This window comes from Lissotriton helveticus, chromosome 9, assembly GCF_964261635.1.
Source record: "Lissotriton helveticus chromosome 9, aLisHel1.1, whole genome shotgun sequence".
NCBI classification, from domain to species: Eukaryota; Metazoa; Chordata; class Amphibia; order Caudata; family Salamandridae; genus Lissotriton; species Lissotriton helveticus.
This window is the reverse complement of record NC_136070.1, coordinates 342,352,199-342,376,375: the sequence shown is the minus strand read 5'-3', so window position 1 is coordinate 342,376,375 and position 24,177 is coordinate 342,352,199. Positions and strand designations below refer to the sequence as shown.

Sequence of the window (24,177 nt, the reverse complement as noted above, 5' to 3'; positions counted from 1 at the left end):
TCCAAGGCAACCATTATCAGTTCAAGGTCCTACCCTTCGGAGTGACCACAGCCCCAAGAGTGTTTACCAAGTGTCTGGCGACAGTGGCGGCGCACCTCAGGAGGCAGAACATCCATGTCTACCCCTACCTAGACGACTGGCTCGTTCAAGCCAAGTCGGAACAACAGTGCGCCGCGGACATGTCGACTACCATTCACCTTCTTCACGATCTGGGCTTTTCGTTGAACTACCCAAAGTCGCATCTTCAGCCGGCGCATGTCCGGCAGTTTCTAGGTGCGACAATCAATACCCTGACGGCCATGGCCCAGCCAAACCAAGTCAGGATAGACAGCATGCAGTCGCTAATCCAAAAGTTCAGACCGCAACACTCGCTTCCAGCGAGAGTGTTCATGCAGTTGATTGGCATGATGGCCTCCTGCATCTTCATAGTCCCTCACGCACGTCTACATATGCGTCCGCTCCAGGAGTGCTTAGCAAATCAGTGGACGCAGGCTCAAGGACAATTGACAGACCTAGTGTTGGTTACCAGTCGGGCATACGACTCTCTGCATTGGTGGACTCCACACAACCTTTGCAAGGGCCGACTGTTCCAGGAGCCAGTGCCACAGATTATCCTGACAACGGACGCATCTCTCCAGGGATGGGGAGCTCATCTGCTCACTTACACGGTGCAGGGACTATGGACGACGCAGCAACAGAAGATGCACATCAACTATCTGGAACTGATGGCAATCTTCATGGCGCTCAAGTCCTTCCTTGTACATCTGTGCAACAAGGTAGTGTTAGTCCGGACGGACAACATGACCGCGATGTACTACATTCAAAAGCAGGGGGGCACCCACTCGCCACAGCTGTCTCATCTGGCTCAGGGCATGTGGAAGTGGGCCATTCAGAGGAACATTTTCCTCATGGCAGAACACCTCCCGGGCAAGGACAATCAGATGGCGGATCTGCTCAGCAGATACAGCCATCAAATGCACGAGTGGGAGTTACACCCGTCTGTACTCCACCCGTACTTCCAGCAGTGGGGTCATCCGGAGATAGACCTGTTTGCCACAAACGAAAACGCAAAATGCCAACACTTTGCCGCCAGGTTCCCTCACCCACAGTCGCAGGGGAATGCGATATGGATGAACTGGTCAGGCAGATTTGCGTACGCTTTTCCGCCAGCCCCTCTGATACCGCTGGTGGCAAGAAAACTAAGGCAGCACTCGATGACTCTCATCCTGGTTGCTCCAACGTGGGCGCGCCAAGCATGGTACACCACGTTCCTCGAACTCTCGGTGGTGCCGCATCAAAGGCTGCGCCTCACGCCCAGACTTTTGACGCAGAACCATGGAGACATTCAGCATCCAGACCCGCATCAGCTCAACCTGGCGATCTGGCTCCTGAAGTCCTAGAGTTTGGATACCTTCACCTACCTCCAGAATGCATGGACATCATCAAGGAGGCACGAAAGCCTACTACCAGAGCATGCTATGCTGCAAAATGGAAGCGTTTTGTCATTTACTGTACAGCCAATAACATCAACCCGCTAGATGCATCTATCCCTAACATCATTTGCTATCTGTTACATCTTTACAAGTGCAATCTGGCGTACACTTCTATTCGGATACATCTATCTGCCATAGCAGCTTATCTTCAGAGTAGGCAGCATCTCTCTGTCTTCAGGGTGCCTGCCATTAAAGCTTTCCTTGAAGGCCTGAAACGAGTCATTCCCCCAAGAACACCGCCAGCTCCGGTGTGGAACCTCAATGTGGTCCTCACCAGACTGATGGGACCACCTTTTGAGCCACTACACTCGTGTGAACTCCAGTTCCTAACGTGGAAAGTAGCTTTCCTAATAGCTATTACGTCACTGAGGCGTGTTAGTGAGCTACAAGCGCTCACAATCCAAGAGCCATTCATTCAGATTCATCCAAATAGGGTGGTACTACGTACTAACCCAAAATTCCTTCCGAAGGTGGTGTCACAGTTTCATCTCAACCAAACTATTGACTTGCCAGCATTCTTCCAAAACCCACAAACGGTGGCGGAAAGAATGCTTCATACTTTAGATGTCAAGAGGGCGTTGATGTACTACATTGACAGGACACAACACTTTAGGAAAACAAAACAGCTTTTTGTTGCCTTCGCGCCACAGCACAAGGGCAACCCTATTTCCAAAGCAGGAATAGCCAGGTGGATTGTTAAGTGCATCCAAATATGTTATCAAAAGGCAAAACGTACCTTGACAATACCCCCAAGGGCGCACTCCACACGCAAATTGGGGGCATCTATGGCTTTCCTGGGGAACATTCCTTTAGAAGATATTTGCAGAGCAGCCACGTGGGTTACTCCACATACCTTTACAAAACACTACTGTGTTGATGTACATTCCAAGCAGCAAGCAGCTGTAGGACAGGCTGTTCTCAAAACACTTTTTCAGGTTTCTGCAGCTGGCACAGGCAACCGCCGCTAATGGAGGGACTGCTATTTATTCTATGCAAAAGATATGAATTTAGCAGCCCACATGCCTCGAACTGAATATGCTACTTACCAGTATGCATCTGTTCTTGGCATGTAGGGCTGCTAACATTCATATCGCCCACCCTCCTCCCCGGTGCCTGTCGCAGCTGCAGACATACTCTTGTATTCAATCATTAGCATGGACATCCTTTACACTTTACACTCCATCTCTGCCACAATGGCTAAAAACAATCTGGGGATGGAGCCGATGCCCATGCGCACTGTAGTCCAGGGGAGGAGCCACCTATCTCAGGATACTTCGAAAACTCTTCCAGGACAACAATGTGCGATCATCCGGACCCAACACTAGGCGGCGATCTAATGCAAAAGATATGAATGTTAGCAGCCCTACATGCCAAGAACAGATGCATACTGGTAAGTAGCATATTCAATTTGGAATTGTGTGTGGGCATTTCCAGTCCCGCAGCCAGGCGCTAAAAGGGTTCCTGTGTGAAGTACTTTTGCTGGCACTTCCCTGTGTATGCAGCTGAATGTTCTTCAGATCTCTCGAAGAGGAACCTAAAAATCTGCTTGTTGCCGATGCTGCCAGAGCTCACCAGCATGCCACTGATAGGGCTGCTGTTCTACCCATGCCTGCAGGCTGGGGGAACTGAACCTCTTGATGGAAAGGCTTCTCTGTCACGGGTCAGACAAGTTTACAAACATCAAGACTGAAAGCCTGGCTATGGAGAGAATTGGCACTGCACGTTCTGCAAAAAAAGACCCAAATCAAGCTCACTCTTAACAAGACGAAGGGGAGCATTTCACAGAGCTGTCAGTGAGCTACCAGCTATTGCTCCGCCATAGTGCTTTTTTCAGCAGGTGGCTGGGACCATCAAGCAGCGACAGTGGTGAGGAGTGCCGGGGTAGCAACATGGAGATGGGGTGCTTTTCACGACAAATGCATTCGCTGCTCTGAACAAATGAAAAAAGAATCCGCAAATATAAAGCGATATGGCGCTACCACTTATCGCTGTGTCTTTTTGGGGCAGGCAGGCGTGCTGGACCATCAAGCAACGGAGATAGGGAGCACTGTGCGGTCAGCAACATGGAGAAAGGGGTGAGAAGGAAGGGAACAACAATATGGAGAAGGGGTGAGATGGATAGATAAGTCCAAATAGTACCCGAATCACAACACGAGTGGCGGATGGACACTGATTAAAGAGAATCAATCTGTGCTTGGTCCATGCGCCACAGAAAGAAACGCAAGTGACGTCGGGTTTGCGTTGGTTGGCCAGTTAGGAGGTAGAAAAGAAGTGACACCATTAACAAATAGTAAGCAATGGCTGGTCTCCGAGCCCTTTACTGTAAACAATACCCGATGCTCGCTGTCAGGCAAAAAACCACCTCCACCTCACACTTACATGACTGAGAGGACAATGGTCACTGTGGCTCTTGTGTATGATGAGAACAGTGAGAAGGATTGGTCTTTTGGATCACAGATTAAGCATTCAAATCTTGGTATGCAGAAACTGTTCCTATGGCTTCAGAATCCATTTCCCTTGACAGTCATTTTGATTATGCTTCATACAGATTTTTAGTAGAAGCCACTGGTGGCTGCAGATGGTCTGTGTTGATGACCTTTGACATCCCCGTCCCAGGAGTACTGAACAAGTCTTATCAGAATTCCACTCCCTCCATGGGCATATGGTAGTTATAGATGTTTTTTTCCGGAAGGAAACCCCTCTTAGAATATCCACAGGACTACTATTTGTCTAGAAGTAGTTGCTTAGTCCTGTTCTGGCCCCTTGGGATGGGGAGCCCTAGAAGTGTAGACCTGGAACCACTCTGTGTTCCCTGGGGCAAAACAAACATAACATGGACACAGGTGTTACAGCATGGAAGGAGGACATTTTTGTTATAGTCCAAGTGCAGAGTCTCTATTTCATGCCAACCATTATGTAGAGTTTAATTGCTTTTGACCCCTCCTTTACTTATTAAAATTCAGTATACTTTTGCCTCTTTGAAAAATCTTCATACATTGTATATTTTGTTCTAAGATCTTTTGTCAGACAGTTGTGGTTACTACTATTTTATGAGGTTTGCTGACGCATCCTTATACACTTCCAGCTGCACTGGCACTTCACACCCAGTCATGCATTGAACACCATCATCTCTACATCCTTATGCTACATTGTCCACCACTACTATCTTCAAGGCTGATCTTTCTGGCCAGTCACAATCAGTGGCTCTTGTGGTACTGATGTCCTTGCTAAGTAACCCTCTGAAGCCAGAAGATATTTGTATTTGATAGCTATGTAGAAGGGGCTAAACAGATGCACAGCCTTATAAGCAAAGCAGGCTTTCTGAAACTGTATACATTTTTGTAGTTGCAGCCAGTGGAATTGAAATTATATAATTGAATATTCAAACACCACAACCAGTCTCACTTCTTAATGAAAAACAGCACATGCTTTTAGTAGTAGTTATTATCAGTATCACAAAGTTACCATGGTTGTAACATCACAGCAATAATTGGGGTAAAAGAGAGGTACACTAACTATTATCTAACTGATAAGCGTTACTTCAAGCCAAATGGGCAGTAAGTGGGTTGAAAAGGAGCATCAGGAGTATGCAGTGCATCTGAACCCGATGTTATGTTCCATACAGATCTGCATCATCTGTTAAATCACTTTGCCATCTCCCCACTGATAACATTGGGATATTACCCCATGGTACACTGTTTTTGTTTTTTTATAAATCTTTTTATTATTTTTAAGACAAAAACAAAAGAAAAAGACATATCTGGTGCCATATATACATACATGATTATAGGGTGAACAGGGACAATAGCGTGATAGACGTGAAGCAACAGAGACATCTCCAAGAGGCCCACGCTAATGAATTCGAGACATGACTTGCAAAATTATAGTCGATAAACAGTTTAAATGCGGACTCTCAAGACCCTCCCACCCGTAACACCAGAACTGCAGAGATTCATGACAGCCAAATACTAAAATGTAAAAAACACAAAATCAGGATATTTCGACACTATTACTAATAAAGGAAAAACTAAAAAAAGCTCGGAAAAAAAGGGAAACCATATGAGCGATAACAAAAAGAAAACAAAAAACCCATCCCCCCACCCTGCACCCCTGCAACGGCTATCGCCTAACCCCTCAAGCAGTGTGCCTGTCGCCCCAACTAACTAGGTTCTACAAGAAGAGAGAGACTGTGGGGGAGGGCATTTCTATATAAGCTCCCGGTCCCTTCTCCCCCCGCCAGAAACCAGCACCCCCTTGGTGAAAAGTCAATACTATCAATAGTTACTGAGAATAAAACAGGGGGAGCCGTGGCGCACCACCCAACCTCCCGCGAGACAAACAGCCACAAACTCCACATCCTTTAGGGCCGTAACACCAGTTACCGTCGACCATATTCAACCTTGGCCCTTCCGAACCCATGTGTGAGCCCCTCCCATCACTTCAGCAGGAGAATCAAAGTGAAAAAAGAGTCTAAATAAATGCAATACAATACAATTCAAAGTCAGCAAGTGGCCAAGAACTTCAGCAGCATAGTAACACTCCCTCACGGACGAATAGTCACAATGTGATTTTCTCCAAGATAGTAGAGTCACTAAAGAGGGAGAGGATGAAACAGAAGTCCAAGGACAATCACCCAAAGGATTCTCCGGGGAGGGGGCGCAAATCGGTTTTCCCAAAGTCTGCAACAATGGTAAGTATGTCAATACGTTCAAAACACTGGGTTCGGGATTTTCCAAGAGACCAATTAAGGGTTGCTGCTACTCTTGTCGCACGGGGTCCTCGTCTGGACTCAAAATGGTTGTAGTTGAAATCGCAGCTTGTGGCAATACCTGAGTCGCAGCAGGGTCAGGTTCCATATACTCCATCACCAATAAGCTCGTCATCATTTTGTGGAGCAGGGCATCCACATGTGAATGAAATGCCCCGATGGCTGCCATTATGGTCTTTGGCGACGGCTCACTCTCCGTCCGATCCATTTCTCCACGCTCAACAACAATCATGGTCACTTCCCCCGAGGAGCCGGCTTCCCACAGACAGGAGCGGAACGGACGGCGTCGGAGGGGACTGACCGGATTCTGCGGCAACAATATGCAGCTCGTCTGCGTGGGCGAAGACCCCGACCCGCCGAAGCCTGGCCGAGTCACACCGGGTCCACGGGTCAGGGACCTCCACTCCCAGGCACTGTCGTGCCACGTCACTCCTCCCTCAGTATTGGTCAGGCAAAATGAGCGCCGTCGAGTTCGGGCAAGGAAAAAACCTCAACTACGGTAGACCGGAAAAAACCTCAACTACGGTAGACCGGACCCTGACTGGCTCCCAATGCCGATGTTGTTCAACTACGACACGGGCAGGCCAAAACTAGAGGCCCCGGCTCTCCTGCTGGATTAGGCCGCAAACTTCCACTCGATGCAACTTCGTCACCCAAGTGAATTAAATCTTCAGAATTGCACCATCGGAGCAGTTCACCCACACGGGGGCCGGGCGTTAAATCAGGATTATCGACAGGATCTTCTGGCAGGATACGGAGGTCGGCGGAGCCGGGAGCCTAAGCAGCCATCTTGGTTGCTAGCGTAGCTCCTCCCCCCATGGTGCACTGTTATTTCCCATTTCTTGGGGCAGCTTTAGCCCTCATATTTCAGCTTCTCTACAGCCATACAAATATCCTTCAATCTGCTTTATGCAGCACGATGATGTATAATAGAGTTAAGCCAACCACAGCGATATCCCTATGCACAAGCTTAACGCCTACCATAAAGGATCTTTCTGTGTTTTGGCGATTTTAACTCCCCAGGTGTCAGTGGCAACTCCTCTCACCACTCTAGCCCAGGATCGCCTATCATCATATGCAGGGTCCACCTCAACTCCCTTTGTGTGAGTGTCTGGAGTGAATGTACAAACAGCCCTTGTCAGTCCAAACCCAGACATTGAATCCACAAGCTGTCAGAGGCACACATGATGGTCAAGCAATAACTTTTTTACTCAAAGGAGGCATTTTCAAACCCACAATTTAAAAACCACCTTCACTAAAAGATGTGTTATTAAATTCTGAGCTCAGGGAGCCTAAATTCCTAATCTCTAGCTGTTCCCAATTGAAACTAACACATGTCAAAAGGCAGCTCCAATGTTAGCCTATTGTAGAGCTAGTTCTTGCAATAGTGAATAACGAAATCAGCAGTATTTCACTATCAGGACAGAACACTTATCAACACATGCCCTTCCTTTCACACACATACTGCACCATGCCCACAGGGGTACCTTGCACTTACCATAGGGGTGCCTTACATGTAAGGCCGACATGGCTGTTAAAAGTGCTCCCAGACACTGCAGTGGCAGGTCTGAGACACAACCAGTGCTGCTGGCCCACTAGTAGTATGTTTTATAGGCCCTGGGCGCACACAGTGCACTTTACTGGGGACTTACTGATAAATCAGATATACCAATCACGGAAAACCAATCATAACACAATGTACAGTTGGAGCACTTGCACTTTAAGACTGAATAGCAGTGAAAAAGTGAGGAGAGACACAAAACCAGCAAAAGAAATTCCAGCATACCTCCAAAAACAGGAACTTAGAAATTAAATGACAGGGGAAACACTTCAAAAGATACCATTTGTCCCACACTGTCCCAATTCCCATACTGTCTATAAATATGATTGCCATCATTGTTGTGTCTGATAGAGGTGGGATTGACAACCAGGTTGGTTACAAGCAATTTTGGTCTGTTGTAATAAATTCAGTGCAACATTTAAAATTGTATAAGCTAGAAGCTACATAGTATGGCATCTTCCCCAGGATGAGTCTTAGCCCATTCTTCCTCCTCCATGGAGCTGAAGTCCGCCACCCACCATATGCTTAGGTTTATCATAATAATTATGTGTAAAGCGCTGAAGCTGCCGATGGCCTAATAACATGACCCTGATTATAGACCAACATCCTATTGCCTTGGAAGTTTGCTTAAACCTCTGATTCATCCAGCAACACCCTTGTTTCTATTGGAGACGGGTCTGTAAGGTTCCAGGCAAGATTGTACCTTTTGAAATGCATGTCTAAATCAGTTATTGTAAAAGAGCTCGATTTGTGTTGGATCGTGTCCCTTTCATCACACCAAGAGGTTTTATTCCATACCTTCCAACCAAGTCTCCTAGTTTCAGTATTCCGCATTCATTTAAGAAAGTAAAAGTGCTGTGATTATGCTTTTCTATGAATAAGCTTTGAACCCTTGCTAGAATTTGCAAATATTTTACATAGAAAATGGGGGATTGTTTTTAGGGAAAACTGTTTTTAAAACTGAATTTGGAGAAGGGAATGGGAGAAATTGAAGGCTTTTTACCTTTTACCTCTTGTTTTTATCGAAACCACTTGATGGCCGCCATTTTTGGCACATCAGCGGTGAGTGGTCTAGCTGGGAACAGGAAGGGGGTATATAGGCCGCAGGCTGGCGCGACCGCGTGGAGGGCGCGCCAAAGGCAAACCCGTCGGAGCCCATCAGCGTCTCGAAATTGCCAGCGCCAGCCATGCTGCCGGATTGAAGTCAGAAACCTTGATGTACACAAGAAGAATAGTATATTCAGGTAAGGAGTTATGTGAGTCGAACACAAAAGCTGATAAAGAAATAAATAGATTACATAAATAATTGGACTAAATCATCAGACTAAGAGGGGAAATTGGGCTCGAGGAGAAGGGTAATGGAAAGGAGAATTGGGGAAAATAGCGGGGCCCTTAAGTATGGTCACATTGATGCGCGATCGTTGGTAAAGCATACACAAGGGCATTCCCTTCTGCTTCATTCAATTGATTGGGACATATTGTTTATAACAGAGACCTGGATCCCTAACGGTGCAGATGTGGACTTAGGATTCACCTGCCCACCTGGATACAAAGTAATAAATCAGCCTAGAGCCCTCAAAAGAGGAGGGGGAATAGCAGTGATTTTCAAACAAAAATGGGAAATGGAAATACTCCCAGTTAAGGATGTTCAGGTGATGGAAATGTTGGACTTTTCCCTGAAATGAAGAGAGAAAATAGTTTTATCAGGGATTCCCCACTATAGGCCCCCAGGTAACTCACTAAATGACCTTGAACACTGACTCACTCCATGCTATTAGTGCTAGAAGACTTTTTTTTTGTCTGGGCGGAAAGTAGAGCTCATACCCAAAATAATAACTTTCTCGCCGCATATGAAATTCTAGGATTAGACTAATCCGTTAAAGGGCCCACACATTAAAGAGGACACACATTGGATCTGGTACTGGTGCCTCAGAACATGGTAATAGTAGAGGAGGTGGACCCATTTAGCTGGACAGATGACTATTTGATCATCTTTAAACTAATTGGGATTAAACGAAAACAGTACTCAAAAACCGCTACAGTGATGGTACAGGGAAGAGCTGGGGCAAAATTAAGAAATTTGAAAGGAAATTTTCCATACTACATTCTGCTTTCATGAAGAAGAGACAATAGTTACAAGCTATAACCATTTACGGAATGCAATTACAAGAACACAAAATGAACGTATTCCAATAAATATGATAATACCAAAACAAAAACCTTCAGTCCAATGGTATATGGAATCCCTGAAGGAAAGAAAAACTGAGTGTATAAAGCAGGAAAACAATGGTGGAAAACATACACAGATAAAGATACGCTATTACTAAAAGTTGTGCTAAAAAATTATAAAATAGAAATCAGGAAAGCAAAAGAATGTTACACTACTACCATTACCAATGCAGTTAGGAAAACAGAAAAGGTTTTTGAGATTGTTTAGGAGCTCGCACTACAACTAGGTTCACAGTGCGAGGAGATCCTCAATGATGAAGCATGCCACCTTTGGGTGGGTGAGGGGAATCGTCCTAAGAAAGGGATACTTCACCACCTCATCAATATATTTCTAGACCCAGTGGCCCATTTTGTATTTTTAAGGAGCTTGGTGACCTAGACTGTACTATGCAATAGTTGCACTAACGCTGGAACTATGCAATAAATTGTCGTCCTTCTTTCATAATAAAGTAGACCTAATTCTGAAAGACATTAGCAAGGAGAATTCAGCAGGGCAAGGGAAAATCCCTAAAACCATGGATACACCCTAGAGCTCCCCTGGCAGTTCTAAGATGACCCTACAGCAAGCACATCCTTGTATAAAGTTGGCAAAAATAGACCTGTTAAATGAGGAAGAATTTAGGGTGTTAGCGATGTAAATTTCTTCCTGCTCTATTTTAGACGCAAACCACATAAAATCTGGAAAAATAGAGGGAATTAATTATTGCCAGACCTACGAAAAATCTGTAACCAATCATTAGTGACTGCGTTAGTTCCAGCAGCTTGGAAGAAAGCACTAGTCACTCCTTTATTGAAGAAACTACAAGCTAATATACAAGATCCTAGTAACTTTCAACCAATCTCTCAGCTCCCCTATCTGGTCAAGATCATAGAAAAGCACAACAGTAGAATACTGGCACATTTCTTAGAAACCAATACATTACTTGAACCAAAACAAATGGGCTTCAGCACCAGCCCTGGGACAGAATCAGCCTTAATCATGGCAACAGATGAGCTGAGGAGGTGGATTGATGGGTGGCATACTGCAGTTTTGATTCTATTAGATATTCCAGTGGCGTTTGACACAGTCCACTATCAAATCTTACTCAATAGATTGAAGGAGATAGGGTGGAAGGCACTTCCCTAAATTGGATTGAATCCTATCTTATCAGAGAGATGGCAAGCTATCTCTCTCCCATGTTTTGATCAGCGTTTAAGGAGCTATTGCATGGAGTGCCACATTGGTCTACATTAAGTCCTGTTCTATTTAATGTGTATCTACGCCACCTACTAACCCTAATGAATTCTTTTGTGTTGTCTTTTAGAAATTACGCTGACAACCCCCAAGTATATCTCTGAATAAAGATGACCCCCAGCTTGTTGGATGATTTCCATGTTTGCCTATCAGAAATGGCAAATTGGATTGGCGCAGTAATAATTTATTAAAATTAAATGGAAGCAAAACAGAGTTCTTGTGCTGTTCCCCCAGTAAGGTTCCATGTCAACTTCCAAATAATTTTTGGCTGTGGACAAAAGATGAGCATCTGATAACTGCTCAATCAGTGCGAAATTTACGAGTACAGATAGTTACAAAAATCTTCATGGGCACTCAGGTTAATAGGATAGTAGCCACCTGCCATGGCCTTTTGAAAAATTTGAGGAAAATTGTCCCCTTGCTTTCACAGCCAGCAAGAAAGATGGCCGTACAGATTGCAGTATTAAGTAGGATTGACTATTGCAAAGACCTCCTACTAGGAAACCCAGATAATCTGCATAAGAGACTCCATAGAACACAGGTAATGGCTGCCAAACTAGCAGGTAATAAATCATGGTTTGGCTCCGCAAAAAATACCCTAAAATAACTTCACTGGTTACCAGTAAAAGAGAGAGGCATCTTCAAAGCGATGTGCATAGTCATAAAGCCTTAAATCGCTCAGGACCCAGACTCCTACAGGATAAATTCACCGACTACAAACAGGCAAAGATGCTAAGATCGTCGTCAGCTTGTCAGGAACCTCAGAATTGGCGTCATTAGTGCTGCTAAACGATGTGCTAGGAGACGCTCCTTGTCCAAACCCAATAGTGTAGGAGTGTGGTTTCCTTATTCACCGATCCCGATTCCTTCTCAAGATGGCCGCCGCAAGTGCCGTCTAGTTCCACCGAAGGTTAGTGCAGTCTAGTGTATCTGAAACGTTAGCGTGCTACTAACTGCGCACTTCAACAACGTTTCGTTTAGAGTCAGTCAGGTTTTCTGTTTCTCCGTGTCAATGATTAATGACAGGAGGTAGCGAAGTATTTTCGAAGAGTGAGCGAGAGAACAAGTTCAGAGTATTCCCAGCCTGTGTCTTCGAGACTCCACAGAGTGAGTTCGTCGAGTTCTCCGAGAATTGAGTGTACTCTGTATTTGAGGAGTTTCCACAGCGTTTCGTGCAGTGCCTTCAGAAACGTTTTCGTCAAGTCAGCCGGACAGACACGATAACCAGTTCCCTGCTCACCCGAATATTGAGAGCAGGGCTCCTGGGTTAAAGTCTGCAGCTCAACAGAAGGCAAGAGCGCGAACAGAGCAACTGATAAGACAGTAAGACTTTCGCACCAGAAGATAAGCAATGTTCCTTGCTCCCTAACTGATTCCTTGTTGCGCTTGCCCTTGCTTTTTCCTTTCCTCCTTTCCTTCCTTGACCCTTTTTGCGCGCTTCATGAGGACTTTTGGAGTCAAGTTTGTACATTGCTTGCATTGAATTACTGAAACAGAAGAACCCCCGTATGAAGGTATCTACAGGAGAGTTTACAGGTACAGGCAATTTAGAATATATATACTAGGAGGGAAGAAAGTTAGATTAGATCAAGCCCTTACCTAATTCCCTTTTATTACAGCAATACTCTTCCTGTAGAAAAGCTATCAATAGAAGAGAAGAATTGCCCAGAGAACTCCTGGTAGGATCAGCTTCAGTTATTTCATAGAGCCTAAGTTGTAGAGAAGATTGTGGTCTTATGTTTCCCCTGTTCTGTGCATTAGGTACTCCAGAAGACTGTCGTTGAGGTCCTCATTCCAACCTGTGACGATCTAGAGGGTACCAGCAGTTGTGAAGGTTTTCTCTTCTCTGTCCACTTCCCCTTTTCCCCCTTACTAGTGTATCTGCTTCTTAGCGGAGCCACTGGGAGGCGGGTATTTGGGACCAGCATCATACTGCTCCTGCGAAGGTTCTGGAGACTTCTGACAGATTGAAGTGCCCACCTAATTTCTTCGCCTGAGTAGTATGGCTGAAGGAATGGATTTAAAAGCCCTAGGAAATATTTTAGAAGGGATTCAAAGGGAAATTATTGCAGTCCGGGATGAGAGTAAAAATTTAAAACAGGAATTAGTGGCCTCTCGTCAGGAGACAAGAGTGTTAGCGCAGAAGGTAGATGATTTAACCTTGGGAAATCCTGTCCAGAGCCCTTCAACACCCAGTTCTAGTCTTCCACTCACAGACCCCAAGGCGGTAACACAGGTCATTCACTCCGTCTCTCCGTTAATCCCTTTGGCGGCTCCGGAAAGGTTCTCAGGAGACCCCCAGAAAGCGCAGATTTTTTTGACACAGTGCTCCTTACATTTCATGTGTCGTCCCACCCTATTCCCAGATGCACAGTCTAGAGTGGCCTTTATTTTATCCTACTTGAGTGGCGATGCAGCTAATTGGGCTATGCCATTGGTCAGTAAAGATGATCTTTTACTATGTGATTTTGCCAAATTCAAGAGTGAATTCCTTAGAATTTTTGACAGGAGAAGGATTTCTCAGGCTACCGACAATGAGTTATTGGAATTGTGCCAAGGTTCCAAGGATTTAATCACCTATCTTACCCAATTTAATAAACTCATTTTGGAAACCAACTGGCCCGAGGAGAAAAGAACTGCTTTGTTCTATCGGGGATTAAGAGATGAGATCAAAGATGTTTTAGCACAAGTCCCGAATCGTCCTACGGAATTAACTGCTTTGGTGGATCTTGTGTTGGAGTTAGATTTTAGAAGCTCTGAACGCAAAGGAGAAAAGAAGAAGGATTGGAGGATTCCCTTTCCCCGATTTGATCGGATGAGAAGTGAGAAAGGAACTGGAGTCAGTAATGAGAGTGAACCTAAGCAAATTGGAGCAGTGAGAGGTCCTTTAAGCCAAGAGGAAAAAGAGCAGCAACGTCAAAAGAAATTGTGTTTGTACTGTGGAGGTTCCGGGCATTTTGTGAAAGAATGCCCCAAACGTCCAAAGGCCCCGTTGAAGGGAAACGAGTCGGGCCATCAGTAGGCCGAGTCGCTCTGGTGGTAAAGGATGAAAAGACGGCTCCTACATCCCATGTAATCATGAACACCTTACAGACTATGACCCCACATGTGATACTGCACATGACAATAAAGTTTCGGGAACATCAAATTATTGGAGTAGCTATCATGCTAGATTCTGGAGCAACGGGCAATTTTTGCGACATAAAATATGCCCGCAGAATGGGAATACAAATCATCCGAAAGGAGAAAAAGGAACCAGTACGTGCAGTAGACGGTACCAATTTGTCTTCGGGTCCCATCACTAGCCACACAGAAGAGTTGGAATTAGTTCAAGAAGATGGACACCGGTAGGTATTACAATTCAACTTGATTGATGCCCCGCAGTTTCAGTTAATTCTGGGACTGCCTTGGCTTGCAACGCACAATCCCGCTATTGACTGGGAGAATCGGACAGTGAACATGCTATCCGAATATTGTCGAGATCATTGCTACCATAACGAAAGAAACCTCTCAGAACCTTCGGTCGCGTCCCTATTGTCCTTTGGGGGACAATCCATTGGAGTCATCCATTGGAGTCATCCATTGTGGGGACATTCCCAAGGAATATCAAGACTTCGAGACAGTGTTTAGTGAACAAGAAGCTGAAGTATTACCACCTCATCGGGTATACGACTGTACTATTGATTTGGAACCGGGAGCTAGCCTTCCGTGCAGTCGTATTTATGCCCTGACTGAGGCGGAGAATATTCATTTGAAAGAGTACTTGGACCGTTATCTGGCTTACGGGTTCATCCGACCATCGCAATCGCCAGTATCTTCCCCGCTCTTTTTTATACCTAAGAAGCAAGAAGGAAGTTTGAGGACGTGCATCGATTATCGAGCATTGAATCAAGTGACCATCAAGAATCGCTATCCTTTACCTTTGATCTCAGTGTTGTTGGATCAAATCAAAGAAGCTCAAGTGTTCACTAAACTTGATCTGCGTGGTGCCTATCACCTCATTCGCATGAAGGAAGGGCATGAATGGAAGACTGCCTTCCGCACCAAATTCTGACTTTTTGAATATTGTGTAATGCCCTTCGGGTTGTGTAATGCGCCTGCAGTGTTTCAACACTTTATTAATGATGTGATGGGAGATCTGATAGACAAGATTGCAATAATTTACCTAGACGACATTTTGATTTACTCTAAGGAGGTACGAGACCACTCTAGACATGTCAGAGAGGTGCTGGAGAGATTGCAGACCCATCGGTTGTTTGTGAAGTTGGAGAAGTGTATCTTCCATGCTACCAAGGTGGAATTTTTGGGATTTGTCCTTTCCCCTCATGGGGTTACAATGGATCCAGGAAAGGTGCTTGCAGTGAAAACCTGGCCATCTCCTCGGAACATTAAAGACATTTCTGGGATTCGCCAACTTCTATCGGCGCTTTATGCAGGGGTTTTCACAATTAATTGCTCCAATTACTCGTTTACTGAGAAAAGGGGTCAAGTTCGAGTGGTCCGCGGAGGCAGAGCAAGCTTTTATTGACCTCGAGTCAATTTGTGACGGCTCCCATTCTGTTACATGCAGATCCCGAAGAACCCTTCTTTGTGGAGGCGGATGCTTCTGATCAAGCCATTGGAGGGGTCCTTTCACAACGTCATCGCAAGACTGGCCAACTCCATCCGGTGGCCTATCGCTCTAGGAAATTGAATGCGCCAGAACTGAACTACACAATCGCTGAAAAGGAACTCTTGGCTGTAAAAGATGCATTCGAAGATTGGAGGCATTACCTGTTGGGTGCTAAACACACAGTCACAGTGTTCACGGACCACAAGAATCTCCAGTTTCTCAAATCTGCTAAGACCCTTACTCCTCGACAACTGCGTTGGTCCCTTTATTTCGCAGACTTTGATTTTGTGATCACCTATCGTCCTGGCACCAAAAATGGCAAAGCAGCTGCATTATCCCGTCTGGATACCAAAGACTTTGAACATCCAGTAGTTCCACAGCCAATAATTCCTGAAGAAAAAATTGTATGTGCCATCTCACTAGAAAACTTTCAGGAGGAAGTCCGGAAGAGTCTGTCCAAAGAGGAAATCCAGCAGTGGGTGCGACAAGGAGAAGAAAGACGTGAGCATCAGCAAATGCCCTATTTTAAGGAAGCGTTGTATCTTCCTACATCTGCACTCCAACAGAAGGCCTTGCAAAATTGTCATGATCACCCTCTGGCAGGACATAAAGGAATCACTAAGACCTTGGATCTGGTGCAACGTTATTTCTGGTGGCCTGGGTTATTCTCTCATGTCAAACAATATGTGCAATCCTGTGAGTTATGTGCTAGGGGAAAACCTACCAGACAAGCCCCTCAGGGATTTTTACAGCCCCTTCCAACACCGAACCATCCTTGGCACACTATTTCAATGGACTTAATTGTGGATTTACCCTTGAGTAAAGGTTTTGACACCATTTTGGTGATTGTGGATACTTTCACCAAAATGAGTCATTTTGTTCCTATGTCTGGTACTCCTACAGCCCCTGACTTAGCTAGAGTTTTTGGAGAGAGCATAGTGAGAATTCATGGAGTGCCCAAGGTCGTAGTATCTGATCGAGGACCTCAGTTTATTTCCCATTTTTGGCAGGCTTACCTTAAGGGGCTAGGGATTGAGAGTAGACTGTCTACCAGCTATCATCCTAGGTCGGATGGTCAGACGGAAAGAAACAATCAAGAATTAGAACAGTATCTCCGTCTGTTCCTTATTGACCAAGGGGGAGAGTGGGCGGAGAAGCTGTGGATGGCGGAGTTTGCTTGTAATAACGCAAGGAGTACCTCTACTGGTTACTCCCCGTTTTACTTGAACTTCGGTCGTCACCCTAACCATTTGGTTACTCAAGAAGATTTGAAGGTGCCTGCAGTCCAAGATTTGATGAAGGATTTAGCATCCCTTCATAAATCTGCAGAGCAGAATTTACTCAAGGCCAAAAGATCATATAAAGAGTGTGCAGATCGACATCGGAGGGCTGCCCCGAAGTATCAAGTGGGAGATCAGGTGTGGTTGTCCACTAAGAATTTACATTTGAAAGGGAACAGGAAGTTTCAACCCAGGTTTGTGGGTCCTTATTCCATTGAGAAGGTGTTGGGGCCAGTCACGGTTAGGTTGAAATTAGCAGCTAAGATAGGTATCCACCCAGTTTTTCATGTATCCTTATTGAAGAAAACAAGTTCCCAAATGAGATTGAGTAAACCTCCAGATCCATTAGAAATCCAGGGACACACTAAATATGAAGTTAAAGACATCCTTGGTTCCAAGTTAAAACGAGGCAAACTTTTTTTATCTTGTAGATTGGAAAGGGTATGGCCCGGAGGAGAGGACTTGGGAACCGGTGTCTAACATTCATGCCCCTCAGTTAATACGAAGATTTCATGCACAGAAACCATTCAAACCTGGACCGATAAATCGGTCTTTGAGAGGGGGTACTGTCAGGATCCTCAGAATTGCCGTCATTAGTGCTGCTAAACGATGTGCTAGGAGACGCTCCTTGTCCAAACCCAATAGTGTAGGAGTGTGGTTTCCTTATTCACCGATTCCGATTCCTTCTCAAGATGGCCGCCGCAAGTGCCGTCTAGTTCCACCGAAGGTTAGTGCAGTCTAGTGTATCTGAAACGTTAGCGGGCTACTAACTGCGCACTTCAACAACGTTTCGTTTAGAGTCAGTCAGGTTTTCCGTTTCTCCGTGTCAATGATTAATGACAGGAGGTAGCGGAGTATTTTCGAAGAGTGAGAGAGAGAACAAGTTCAGAGTATTCCCAGCCTGTGTCTTCGAGACTCCACAGAGTGAGTTCATCGAGTACTCCGAGAATTGAGTGTACTCTGTATTTGAGGAGTTTCCACAGCGTTTCGTGCAGTGCCTTCAGAAACGTTTTCGTCAGTCAGCCGGACAGACACGATAACCAGTTCCCTGTTCATCCGAATATTGAGAGCAGGGCTCCTGGGTTAAAGTCTGCAGCTCAACAGAAGGCAAGAGCGCGAACAGAGCAACTGATAAGACAGTAAGACTTTCGCACCAGAAGATAAGCAATGTTCCTTGCTCCCTAGCTGATTCCTTATTGCGCTTGCCCTTGCTTTTTCCTTTCCTCCTTTCCTCCTTTCCTTCCTTGACCCTTTTTGCGCGCTTCATGAGGACCTTTGGAGTCAAGTTTGTACATTGCTTGCATTGAATTACTGAAACAGAAGAACCCCCGTATGAAGGTATCTACAGGAGAGTTTACAGGTACAGGCAATTTAGAATATATATACTAGGAGGGAAGAAAGTTAGATTAGATCAAGCCCTTACCTAATTCCCTTTTATTACAGCACTACTCTTCCTGTAGAAAAGCTATCAATAGAAGAGAAGAATTGCCTAGAGAACTCCTGGTAGGATCAGCTTCAGTTATTTCATAGAGCCTAAGTTGTAGAGAAGATTGTGTTCTTATGTTTCCCACGTTCTGTGCATCAGGTACTCCAGAAGACTGGTCGTTGAGGTCCTCATTCCAACCTGTGACGATCTAGAGGGTACCAGCAGTTGTCAAGGTGTTCTCTTCTCTGTCCACTTCCCCTTTTCCCCCTTACTAGTGTATCTGCTTCTTAGCGGAGCCTCTGGGAGGCGGGCATTTGGGACCAGCATCATACTGCTCCTGCGAAGGTTCTGGAGACTTCTGACACAGCTAAACTTGTATGTGTCCCCAGATTTAGGAAAACTAGGGTAGGAGGGGAAACTTTTCAAGTCAAGCAGCACAATCCTGGTATATGCAGCTCATCTCCCTTAGAACAAATAGAGATCTTCTTACTTTTAGGAAGGGCCTAAACACTTAGCTCGTTCATAAATAAAGTAGGATGGAGTCTGCCTTATTCACAAGAATAAAACTGTTCGCTCCGCCTTGATCTTACTGTTGAACATTGATAGCGCCAAAATGCCTGCCAGGGGGATGTTGTGCTTTACAAATGATCAATAATAATAATATTCCTGTCAAATCTCCACAGTTTGGTAACTTTGCCAATCATAGCACCACTTCACAGTGCAGCCTTCCTTCTGACCCTACCTTTCCATTCCAGTTGTTGCTGCCCTCCATGCCTTTATCACAAAACTGTGACCTGAGGCAATTCTTCTAATCCTACTCAACCGTACAAAATTCGTAGCAAGGTTTATTACCCTTGGACAACCTAGCGATCAGAATAGAAGACAACTCCTAATGTATTGCTACTACGAAGTGAGTCGACCAATAATAGCCCTTTAAACAGGGTAGAGCTGTAACTCTTTCATACACAGAGAGGCAGTGATACATTGGGAAGCTTTTGTCCTCCATACAATATTTCCGAGTGATGCATCAACCTTTTTGTAATATGCTTTTTAGGATAGAATTTTAAATAAAGCAGCTCTGACGAAAAGTGACAGGGGCTTAGCCTGATGTTGGCCAGTACCCTTAAATCTTACCAGGGCACATGTTAAGTCCTAAAACTCGTCCTTTGTCGCTACTCCCTTGGATGCCAAGATAACAAAATCCCTCTACATTCACTGTAAATTAGGATCTTCAAGGTGTCGATCGCTCCAATGTTTCATTGTGCATACAGTAGATTATCCCAGTTAGCAGAATCCAGAGCAACTAGTCTTAGCCTGGAGATGCTTCAAAATCAGCTGGGGTAAGGTCATCCAGGAGCATGAACCTTTTGAAAAGGGTGCCTAATTGTCCTTTGACTTTGTCTGTAGAGCACCTTGATTTCAAGCAGGTCAAGCAGCTCCAGTAAGAGCAACTTGTGCTTCCTGATCTTTAGTTTCAAAGGGATAGCATGCTATTGCTATGGGGAGTAAAAAGTTGAATATCCTCCTGAAGGTTTGCTCCAGAGTCCTCTTGTGTCAATATCCATATCCCTCAGGTTTCAAGACTGCTCAACAAGTTAAGTGCTTACAGCTGACATATAATCTGGTTGGCCGTTTAATTTGTGGGAACGGCACGTCACATCATTTAAAGTTAAATAATTTGAGTACCATTATAACAATTTTTATTTAAAACTCGTAGAAATGGAACAAACTGTGGTGTTAACTGCTTCATTAACAAAAAACATAATTGTCCATGAATAACATCCTCAACCAGAAGCCCACTTTGAATTTTTGCTTATCTTAAATTCACACTTCCTACTTCTCCATGTCTCCATTTGACCACCAATTGTTGGATGATATCAGGAATTAGGGTGTGTGAATGGGAAAGGAAAAGCTACATCATTGTTTCTCTAGCAGCCTCTTTAATGAAGTATTTCGTAGACATCAGCTTTAACAAGTAGATGTACAAATTTCCAGCCCATGGAAAAAGTGACCATCTGGTCTCCATATGTTCAGCACGCCGCAGAGGCTAGACCTACTGCTGCCATAACACTAAACATTAAAGGATATTGCACTTCCACAGCTGAATCAGTTTTATTAAGCTCAGAATTTAGTATCTTTGGCTGTTTCCCTTCTATGCTTTTTCCCTAATTTCTGCGCATATTTTTCCAACTTGATAAAGCTGTAGACCCCCAAGTCTGAGGATTTCAAAAGAAGATTCCGCAGTACTGCTCGTTACACATGAAATTTTCAGCAGGTGACTCTGCCATACCACAAGAGTGAAGGGATATCATATGAACAAATCCAAGAGTGCATGGTGCCTCATAAGTCCAATTTCACCCATTACTCTTCTACTGTAAATGGTTGTCATCTCTAACAGTGTGTTACTAGTCACTAGCTTGTCGTGTCCTCCACTGCTTATAAATGGCTGTGATGTGAGATGTTCACCTTGGTTTCCAGTCCTAGATGCTCTTTCCTGCCATGTCAGGGGTGCATGGTACTTAGTTTCTCATATTGGCCCACCACATGTGCTGCACTTGCTGGCTAAAAAGACCAGTTGACTTGGAACACCACTTCATTTAGGGTATTTAGTGGTTGTTTGCAGGGCAAAATTGTCCTGCAGTTAATTATATTCTGTCATTGTTCTGGATGAGTATTGGCCTGACTCTTAACCATTCGATATGCATATTGCACTATTGTTTTCCAACAGCTCCACCAGAGATTCCCCTTCTTTATGACTTTTCAACTGAACATGCAGCATCTAATCTGAGATTTACCTTTATTCCTATATAGAAAAGTTGCTGATTTAATCACCTTGAGTCCCGGCTCCGTCTGCATCCAGAAACCTCTCTACTTCGTCAGACAAGCCAAATCCTGTGATTCATTCCCATTGGGTGCACTTTTTCTGTTCCTTTCTAGATGAGAAAGTGGGTTGTACATTAACTCCTCCGTGGTTTAACTTCTGAATTGGAGTTGTCCTGCATTTTGGTGCTTTCAGACGGCCACATACCTCAAAGCCTCTTTGCGTTGCAAGCTTGAATTGGACACCCATTCCTGTCTGTGTCTCCTGTCACCCCTGGCCATCGGTCCTCATCTTATGGCCAGAAGAGCAATACTTAATGGTTTTAAGATGTTTTCAGTAACCCTATCTTCAAAATTCTTTATTCGATTTATAAAACAAACCATAACATATGCACAAAAAAAATAACATTTCATATAGGCGATAAACTTTTCCTTAGTTACATAAAAACAAGTCTTCACATCAGATAATAACATTAGATAAAATAAAGCCAGACAAACTTGAGTACAATATGTTCCAGCAAACAGTTGGAGAATAAAAGATTTGCACAATTAAAAAAAACACAGACTCAAAAGCACTGCTGCGAGAAATAGTCAACAATTGGTAGCTACGGTTAAGTCTGAAACAATTCAATAAGAACTGGTGGTGGTTCTACATATCCCAATAAAGATAGGGCCCAATAAAAAGAGTGGTTTGCAATGGGATATAACATTTTATGGAGCTTTTCTGCATTGCCACACTGTCTGTTCCTTTTGATTTCAAAGCCTTAAAGACTTTATTGGTCCACACACTGTCACCATGGGCAATTAAGTCTGGATTGCTGTAAATTTCACGCCGCCCAAGTTTAGTATAGATGGATTTGATGTAACCAAACGATGGGATAGAGACCACTCGATTCAGACTCGAGCAATCTTTTAGGACCAGAATGTTAAAAATGTTCTCGGGCTGAAGCCAAACAGATAACCAAAGGAGAAGCAGCTGTAACTGTAAAATACCCTCCAAATACCCAAAGCCAAGTTCTTTGTGAGTAATAAAAACAGAAGTACTCTGGGGAAGGCAGAAAACCTTTCTTAAAAATGTATTCTCTATTACAGATAAAACAGAAGCATCAGCATAGCCCCATATTTCATTCCCATAGGCAGCTACTGGGACACACTTGGCAGTATAAATTTCAAGCAGGATCTTAATAGAGGTGGGTCCCAGTCTATTTGCAAAATCAAAAACAGAAGCTATACTCCTGGTAAAGGTAATACTTACAGCAGACAACAAAGAGGACCACAACAAAGACAAATCAAATTGGACACTGAGCTAAGGAAAAGATGGAACATGATTAATAATATTTTCCTGAATCTTGAAAAGTCTTGACTTGGTAGTCTGGGGGCCTATCACCATAACAGTGGAATTGGAAATGTTAGTCCTTAAGTCAAGGATTTACATAAAGGAAACAAAACAACAAGTAGACGATCCAGCCCCAAAGCAGTTCTAACAATAACTACACCATCTTATGCTTGGAGCAGGACCGGGATTGACCGATTGCCAATCTGCAGCGTGCCGGTACCACTCTTGGTTAATGCCTCCTCTAAATGATAAATATCGAGGGTGAAAAAAACCAGAGCCAATATGCAGCCATGTCGAATACCCGCTTCAAATTAAGGTGATCAGTACATACCCCCTACATCCCAAATCGAACAGCAGCAGACATATTAAAATTAAGGTCGCATAAAAGAGAAACTTCATTCAATTACACCCCAAAGCGCTCCATAATGTTCCATAGTTTGTCTCAATTTACGCTATGGAAAGCGGTGCTCAGGTCCATGAAAGCCAGATTTAATACCTCTTGTTTGGCCATAGTATATTTGTGAATAATCAGATACAAATTGAGACATTCCTATCAGGAAGTGTTCCTGATCTATGAATGACATGTGGTATGAGAAACAATACTAGATCAACATCAAGTGTATATTTGTGGACACGGAATCGACAAAGCAATTGTGTCAGTGTTCTGCAACTTTTATGACCAAGACTCATGACAACAGGCTTTTTCACCCCAAAGATTACAGCCATGTATCATGAAAACAATGCTTATTTACCAAAAACACTACAGCCGTGCCTTATGTAAATGCCTTATAAGTTTTCAACCCCTATGCATATTGGCTATGGATGGGACTCTTTGAGAAGGCTAAAACCTGTTTCTCTAAGTTGCCCATGTGGCAAGGCTACAAAAAAAAACATGAACAGGCTGATATAACGATCATCTTCACAGATGGATCCTTGACAAGCAGGTGGTGCATGAGAGTTTATGTTGGTTCCCTGTGTCAAGGAAACGTCCTTAACTTCGAGAAACAAAGAAATGCATCAGATTCAAGTCATTGATGTGATAGGAAGCTCAAACTTATTCTCAGGCTCATTGGATTGTGAGCATTCACTTTATCTGACTCCGACTGGATTTCGAAGTAACACACATGTACCATGCAGGACCGTGATTATGATCCAGCCCATACAGACCTGTCTTAGAGTCTCACTCCTACCAGCCTTTCTGCAGCTTTAGTTATACCTCCGAATATTCCCATGTTAAAGCAAGTGTGTGGGGGTATGGGATAATGTGACTAAGTAAGAAGGTTTACTTGTAAAGCATTGCACACTAATAAACCTCTTCCCTTCTTTTAAGCCTGACATCTTTTCTTGGTCACTCGAGTTCTCCTTCATTTGGTCTGTTGAGTTGCACCTCTGTTAGCCTGAAATAGAAGGATCATGAA

General features: G+C 44.2%; 1 protein-coding gene across 1 annotated transcript in view; it reads left to right on the top strand.

Annotated features, from left to right (window-relative positions):
• The window catches only part of TRIP11 (thyroid hormone receptor interactor 11), a 441,702-nt gene that overhangs the window by 163,595 nt on the left and 253,930 nt on the right, over positions 1-24,177 (top strand). The gene's annotated exons all lie outside the window — the stretch shown is intronic.